The 8,428-nt window shown below is 35.8% G+C and overlaps 2 long non-coding RNA genes across 2 annotated transcripts; both read right to left on the bottom strand.

The window, feature by feature from the left end:
* Positions 1–1,829: 1,829 nt before the first annotated feature.
* On the bottom strand, positions 1,830–2,373 carry LOC121052708. The gene is made up of 3 exons (XR_005809844.1): positions 2,281–2,373; positions 2,143–2,178; positions 1,830–1,936 (listed from the first exon to the last, which is right to left on the bottom strand). It is a non-coding gene; the product is annotated as an uncharacterized LOC121052708 (long non-coding RNA).
* Positions 2,374–3,454: 1,081 nt separating this feature from the next.
* On the bottom strand, positions 3,455–5,676 carry LOC121052623. Its single transcript, XR_005809642.1, has 4 exons — positions 5,568–5,676; positions 4,504–4,544; positions 4,218–4,263; positions 3,455–3,543 (listed from the first exon to the last, which is right to left on the bottom strand). It is a non-coding gene; the product is annotated as an uncharacterized LOC121052623 (long non-coding RNA).
* Positions 5,677–8,428: the final 2,752 nt, after the last annotated feature.

Genomic DNA, 8,428 nt, shown 5'->3' with positions numbered 1-8,428 from the left:
AAGTTCACCACTAAGTCCTAAGGGTTCTTCTTTGTCCTTGCTTGTTTGATAGGTCATGTCAAAATGTCTTGGAGGATTTCATGCGGAAGCTTTGTTTCTTGAAATATGTTAAGGCTGTGACTTGAACACAGTGCCTAGCTATCATTATTGTGTCATTTACCCTAGAACAGTGTATATGGAGGTGTGGTTGGGTGTGGTCTTACAATAACTCGATTTTAATTTGAAATCTGGTTGGAGCAATGGGGTGGTTTTCACAATTTAAGAGATTTATAGCAAGAGTAATTAATATTAATAAAAAATCACCAACAGCGTTCTCATTAAGCAACAAATTACATATAATTTAAATTTTCTTCACCAACATACCGACCGATTAATTATTGGGGCTATACAATACAACACACCTATCATTATCTTTCACATTAATATGTCTGGTGAAGCCTTCTCAGCTTACCTAAACCTTTATATTAACACACATCTTCCTCACCACAACAGCCATTCGGTAATTCTTACTATAGAGCTACCACACCTAGAAAACCCAAAATTATATCAATAGTAGCTATTCTGCACCAATACTAACTCGACATGAGCAAATGTGCAGGTTCTTCGGGCCAAGAAGACAACCATGATGATGTTTGGACTCCGCCGTTAGCCACAAATCTTTGAATTTTCATGAGTCATAAGAATGATACATCTCCACCAACTCATAATGTGAAACCAACACTATGCCAAAAAGGCCTTTAGACGACAGAACTGTTTTGTCGTCTGAACGAACAAAAATATGTCGTCTAGTACGGTGTCGTCTCTTGGGGGTATCAAACGACATAAAACAATAAAAGTCTTATGTTGTCTGATGAGTTTTGCATTTTGGGAACATTGTGATCTGTATCTTTAAAAGCATTCAAACAACAGTTTTGTATTGTCTGATAAACAAAACAACCACAGTCTTTTTTAAATACTATTGTGTGAAGCATATTTGCAAGACTTATTTGTGTGATCTGAATACCCTTAAATAAGAAATATGAAGACTCATATGTAGTGTCTTCTCTCATACAACAACAATTAAAGGTTGTGCTAATTGACTTTAAACGACAATTATCTGTGGTCGTAAGATGCATCAGAGGACAATTAAGTGTTAGTCTAAGGTAGGTTTATATGACATTTAAGTGTTGTGCGAAAGGTTTTGAAATTATACATATGTGACGTTGGGAAACGGTTTAGACAATAGATATCATATTCTTTCTGTTATGTCAGTCTCATTACAACGACAATTTACTGTCGTTGTTTGAGGTTATTTAAGACGACAAATATTTGTGGTCTGAATATAAAAAGGACCACTAATAGTACGTGTTTTATATTGTTTGTGATCAAGTCCAACCACATTTATTTGTTGTTATTATATGCTTTAGCCAACAATTACATCTAACTTATGTTATTGTTTTGTCATTTAGACTACAATTTTCTGTCGTCCCAATACCAAAAAGACAATAGACTTTTAATTGGTTTTTGTGTTGCTTTTGTGCAGTTGCAACCACACATTAGTGTGCTTTTGTTGTAGCTTGCAATTTAAGATAACACCTATTAGTAGTCCTCTGTTACAATTGGTATGCATGTGTTTTGGAAATTAAAATTGCCCATTCATGAAACCATAAAATCCACATCCAAAATCATTCACTGCAATTTCCATTAATCCACCATTGTCTCATGTACACAAACCTAATCATGAGCATCAGTTCAAAATGGCCCATATATACTAATCTGAAAGTCCAAATGCTTAATGAAGGAAGAACTTCTAGTAGACACAAGTCAATAAAGGAACTAGGTAGTTGTACTGCTGTACCAGTTTCATGATCTGATCATGAATGGAATCACCAGAATCATAGAAGTGGTCATAGAAAACGGAAGGTATTCCGGGGTGCGTGAGCATATATGCATAACCCTGCAGATAATATGCACATAGAATAAAGTTATTTGCTAGTGCTTTTAGTACATTTATGTCTAGATAACTATCACATTGCTTGAAGTTGCAAGGTCTATTTAACTCAATTTTATGAAGAACTAGACCAGTGGATTATAATAGTAGCCAAGACAAGAACACAATAATATCACAACAACAGGCCAACAACTTGAACAACATTTTCTTACCTCCATAATATGATTTGAAGGGAATGGCCAGTGAGCCTGCAGATAAAATGATTGTGAGGAGTGTAAAATTCTAGTTAAGTGTAGGTTATAATTATGTTAAATTTCTAGTCAAGTGTAGATTGTGAGGAATGGGTTTACCTTGAATGATGAGTAACGTAGTGTTACAGGGAGGAGTAGAGCAAAAGCGAAAACACAGAAAAATCAAAAGAGTAGCCAAAACTAAAACCATCTATAATTCACTTAGATCTGTGAGGTAGTAAATCAAAGCCTAAAACTGCATATTAGGAGTCTGCAGAAAACACAGAAAAGAAAAGCAGTCAATATCAGATAATATCAACTTGGCAAATCCAAATATGTAAGAGAAAGGTACAAAGGAAACTTACTTTTTAGTAACTCTCTTAAGCAAGATCAATGAATTTTCTGCCAAAATATATGTCAAATGAACAACAATCACAAAGAAAAGACCAAATACCTGTTGTTTAGTGAATGTACTAGCAACAGCGCCCACGCTTTGCTGCTGGATGTGAATCGCAACCATGAAATGTACTTATGTTTAGCCAACTGTGTCTGAAAATTTTGCATGCTATTAAGATCCAATGGCAAAGGTTAAAATACCAAATTGAATCTAATGGGAACAGCTTAGATAAAGTCATAATGGATATCAAAGTGGAAATACGGCCATGAAAAAGATGTCCCATTGTTTTATGTAGAGCGTTGTAGTCATGTTCACCCTTTGAATTCATTGAAATTTTTCCGAGTCCAAGCACAATGCTAATGTTTTTCTGTACTACCAAAAAGCTACTAGTACAACAGATTATAAGCTGGTAAATCTTGTATACTCCGATATCTTCTAAAGATGGTTCTCTTTCCAACTGCGTCTGCGTTGCTTGTAGGACATCTTGAAGGATTTGAAAGCCCTGAGTTAGTCATTTGGAGAGCTCATGAGAAGAAACAAAAAATTCAACATTCACCAAATTTAGGATCTAGGAATGCTAAGTTCTAATAATAATGAGAAAGAAATTATTAAAAAAAAAAAAAAAAGGGCCACTGAGCATGTAGAATCCTAATAACAGTTTAATAAACACTAAGCAAAATAATGTCTACCAGAAATTAGAGAGATATACACAACAACTTATATTATCTTACTGTGAATTACCTTTCTATGTTATGAATTGGTTCAACAATGCTCCAAGGCTCCGCAGTTCCACAGGTAACACTTGGTAGTAAAGAGGCGAATGCAAAATAATTCCGAGGAGATATGACATGAACATCATATGAGAAAATTTTCAGATTCCTTGAGAAAGTTGTTCCAGCCCACCTTCTTTCTTTCCACACCACGTGTACTACTGATCAGGTGGGAGTCTTGAGTTCGCTCGAGCATAAGCCACATAGTTGCCACCACTGCAACTCAAAGCAATGGACATAAGCCAAAAGATAATCAAGTCATGTATCACACATGAATTATGTTCAAATTAGAAAGCACAAAATGAGGGGTTTGCACTTTGCAGAAACTCTAGAATCTTAGCAATTCTATATCTCATATAGATTTTTAGCCTATGAATTTTAATTCCTGTCATTTAAAATTACACATTAAATGTTCCATGAGCAACCGAGCCTGAAATAAATCCGATGGAATAAAAGCTTAAGATTGCAATCATATATTTGTTCATTTCAATTAAGAACTAATTGATGCAAACCACAATATAATGAAGCTGAATCTGCATTACTGGACAATATCTATTAGTAAAATGGAGAAGTACGTTGTCGGATCTACCAAAGTAAGTTTCTGATTTGGAAATTCCTAACAATTTGAACCTTTCACATTCAAAAAGTTGTATTTCTGCATACTAATTATCAGTTATTTCTACCTTCTTTTCAACATATTTCAAATTTGCCTTCATTCTAAAACCATATCTTTTCTTTTGAAGAGACCATTGTATAAAGATGTAGAGAAATGAATTCAAGGGAAACACAGATAGGCAGACCATATAGCGGTTATTAAAGAGAACAAACAATTTAGCAGAACAATGAGTATTTCTCAATCAATTTAAGATACAAAAAAGCTGATAGCACACCTATGACGGCTGTACATTTTGAGATGCCAACAACTTGTCCCCTTTGCTGCATTACACAAAATAGTAAATTAGAACACTGAAAGCAAATCAGTCCCATGAATATATATAACCAGCAAGCTACAGCTCAAACTCCTAAACATTAAGAGTTTTTACACAACATAACTCTAAATTTTTATTCGAGAGGAAGAGGTCAGGACAAATTGGAAAGTACCCATCCTGTAATTTTCAGCAGAAATAAAGAGTAAAAGGAAAAGGAGATAACATGACAGCAAATAAAACCACAGACCTTCAACACAGAAATTAACTTCCAGCAGTAGTATGTGAAACCTGCAAGAAAAAATGGATCAGAACAAATTGGACATAAAAGCAACAACAACATAAATAAAGAAAAGTAATCAAAAAATTGAATACAAAAATCCAACAGACCATGTAACATAAATATACGACAATAAATTCAAATTCAAATGCTCAATAGGAGCTTCATTCACATAGTATTCATTTAATAACAATGCATTGAAGATCAGAGTACAGAATACAAACGGTTTGTTTTGAAATTGAACTATTATTAAATGGTTCATAAATGCGAAGAACTTGGTCATTCTAGTTTTTGATTGAAATATTTAGGATTAAGAGTTTATGTATTTCGGATTAAGAGTATTAAGAAAAACTAAGGTCAACACATAACCAGTACAGTTCTTGTAGCTCTTTGTAAAAGTAAAATTTGAATGAACATTAACTTTGAATGAAATAAATAAATAAAAAAATAGTAAAATTTGTAGTTACATGAACCTAAGTAAACTATTAGGCTCAGTAATAAACTAAATCATAAGGTTATAGAAAGTTTGCTTCAATACATAAAAGGTCCAGTTTCAGGTACACATCTCTCATGTCTTCAAGGAGGGGAATCAAGTCGCAGATAAGCTAGCTAAACACGGTGCCATGACTAGTGGTTCAGTTTGGTGGGATTCAATCCCTCAATTCCTGTTTAGTTCTCTTGGGCATGATTTTTCTGGACGTACTACCGGTTTTCTTAGTTTTGGTTGGTTTTCTATTTGTCTGTTCTATGTATAGGAGTGGTTAATGTCTAGTCCCCCGCCCCTCACTCTGTATCTTTGGATTCTTTTTTTAATAAATATTCTAATGAGGGACGGGAGGTGGGCTCGTGGTTGTAATGGTCCCCTTTGGGGTTGTGTGGGTACCTTGGTGCCTCTTTCAGACCGTTACAGAGGAACTAATATCGCCTAATCCTCATTAGTTTTTTTTTTTTTTTTTTAAAAGGAATTACTTAAACTAAGTTTGACACTGTAAAAAAGCACATGAGAGATAAAATCATTGAAAGACTCAGCCCACCTTATCAAGATGACCTTCTCTGCGTAAAGCTAGATCACCCCCCACTGAACCAAGGTTCACAAATATCTGAGCAGTTACTAGAAGACGATTATAATCTAAAGCATTGTTCACTCTTCCAAAAAAAAAAAAAACAGAATACTAAATAAGTTCACCACACCTTTCCAATCAATGTTACGAAAAGTAGGACACCATGAATTACGACCCCTGAACATTTGAATAACAGTTAGCAAGAAACTTCGCCGATAAACTCTAAAATAAATGCAGTGCAAGTCCATCTCACCATATAAACACACCTTGATTTCTGGAATACCAGACCCAGCTACTGCCGGGGTGTAACAATATAGAGAGAGAGAGAGAGAGAGAGAGAGAGAGAGAGAGAGAGAGAGAGAGAGAGAGAAACAAAACCAAAACTATGTTGATTTATATGTACACCATGAAACCAGCCAGATATGATTTTTGTATTATATTAAACACTACATGATCCGCATAGAAACAAAACTTACATGTTAAATCCGACATAAACATGACCAAAAGTCCCCTTCCAAGAAGCCTTCCCTTCTTCCACTTTGATAGGGCACAAGCTGTGCTTTCAGTGACTCCACTAGTTCTATTGTTGGGCAAGGAAGAAGGGTTGGTATTTTAGAGAATAATAACACAACAAGCAGAGCTTCTAATTAACCTACTTGCTGCTACAAACATTATAAAACATACATCAAGAGTGCCAAATGCAATACCTTTTGACTTCCTTAGCTGAAGAACCCAAGAGTTTCCTATTGGTGCCAAATGCAATACCCTTTCAGCTTCATTTTGCTCAATCCCATATCCATCTATACTCCTAATTCCACTGATTCCCTTAGCATAATCCAAGCCCATATTAAAACTACATAATCTAAACTCAACTGCAATTCAAATGCAACCAATAAATTAATAAGTATTAACATTATGAACAACCGATAGAATTCAGAATGCAACATAAATCTAGTCTAATAAATGGAATTAAATGGGGGAATCTCGAAATATTGTTACAATACCTCAAATATGTATTCACGAGTAATTTCAATCGGCATCACTAGAACAATTCAACCTACAACCGAGCAAAAAAGAAAAGAAAAAAAAAAATTCAAAACAGATGTTATAGCAATGTAACATACAACTCAAAATATTGAAGCTTTATAAAGCTTGAGAGGTCGAGACAGAGGGCAATGCTTAAATAAAAAGCCCAATCTTGAAACCCAAATGCAATCATGTAAACCCTAGGCAAACTGAATTGAAAACAAATCAAATTTATATCCAGAAATCAAAGGAAAACAAACCAGATCTATCAACTAATGAACCAGAAAACTAATTAAGCCAGAGAGAGATACATATGCGTCCGAGCAGGTTACCTAGCCTAAAGCAGAGGCCGAGTCAACATGGGCGACGAACAGGGACAAAGCCAGAGCTAGAGAAGTGCATAGAATGAACAAGGAGTCGAAAGCAAACGAGAATGGATTCTTGGTGGTGAAGATAAGCTTGTTGAGACATGCAGGGCAGTAGGCTCTGTGGAGAACAACAAATTTGACGTGTTGTAGTCAAATATATATGAGTGATTGTCCATACTTGCCAATAAAGCCTTCCTTTCCACCAGTTTTCCCTTTGCCACACCATCGCTACTGTCGATACCGATACCTCCTCCTTTGGGTTTTTCTTGGATTGAAGAAGAAACCCAAGATTCGGTGAAAGCTTCCATCTTTAGGAGACGAAGCTCACCGTCATTGGAGCCGGAGAGAGCGAACCAGCCGTCAGGAGTAATATACTAGAGCAGGTTTTCACTGTGGTTTGGCTTATGAGAACTGGTGTGGAACCCCATACGCCCGGAGAAGGAGATAGGGGTTTGCGTCTCCCCTATTGGGACATAATGATTTAGGGTTTACTTGTTTCACAGTCTGTAGGAGGAACCAATATCAATCTGCAAGAAGAAAAATCATGAACAAAATGTGAGAAATCAGACAAACCCCAAAGGTAAAAGAACACTAAATGCCCAAATTGAAACCATTGTCTTTGGAAGAGAAGCATTCCGGTTCCGGGGATTGGATTTGAACATGATTTCTGAAGAGAATTTAATTGAGAGAGATTCTAGGGATTTTGGGTTTCAGGGAAGCAAACGAGAGGTGGAGAGAGAAAATGGGGATTTTGTGTGGCTGAAAGAGTGAGCCGAGATGGGAAGGAGTAAATGTGTAGTAATGCCAAAAAAGACTTGGGAAAAAAAAAGTGAAACTCACCTTCTTCACACAACACAATTGTGTTGTCTGAGTATCACCCCCATTGACTAGTCAGCTAGGGTCTCGGCATTTTGAGAAGGAAAGGACTAGAACTTTTTGGAGGGAATTCCAAATATTCTCTTAGGGTTAGATTTGAAATATCCCCATATTTTACAACAACATATAAGTGTTGTCTGTATCTAACCATATTTTCAAAATGAAACGATCTTTGAGATAGGAAATCATCATCTTTTACAACTACACAAATGTGTCGTCTGAATGCTCACCATTTTTTCCAATTGAGTGAGTATGGTTTTAGTCTATATTCAGACAACACAAAAAAAAATTATGTCGTCTAAAAAAAAAAAACGACATAAAACAAAACTTATGTCGTCTGAAGCACATTTTGGCATAGTGCAAGATGCATCAAGAAGCCAAAGACAACACCGGTACAGACCAAAGATCACTCTCCGGCTAATCATTATGAGGATGCATGGTGTTCATGAAAGATTTAATTTGTTCAAGAACTTTGTGGTGAAGACGGATCCAACTGGGGGATGGGGCAGCTTTACAATTGAGTAAGCAACGACTGCAATCACTAAAGGCGACCTTGTTCGTCAA

This window comes from Rosa chinensis, chromosome 4 (assembly GCF_002994745.2).
Source record: "Rosa chinensis cultivar Old Blush chromosome 4, RchiOBHm-V2, whole genome shotgun sequence".
Lineage (NCBI taxonomy): Eukaryota > Viridiplantae > Streptophyta > Magnoliopsida > Rosales > Rosaceae > Rosa > Rosa chinensis.
This window is presented reverse-complemented; position numbering and strand designations above follow the sequence as displayed.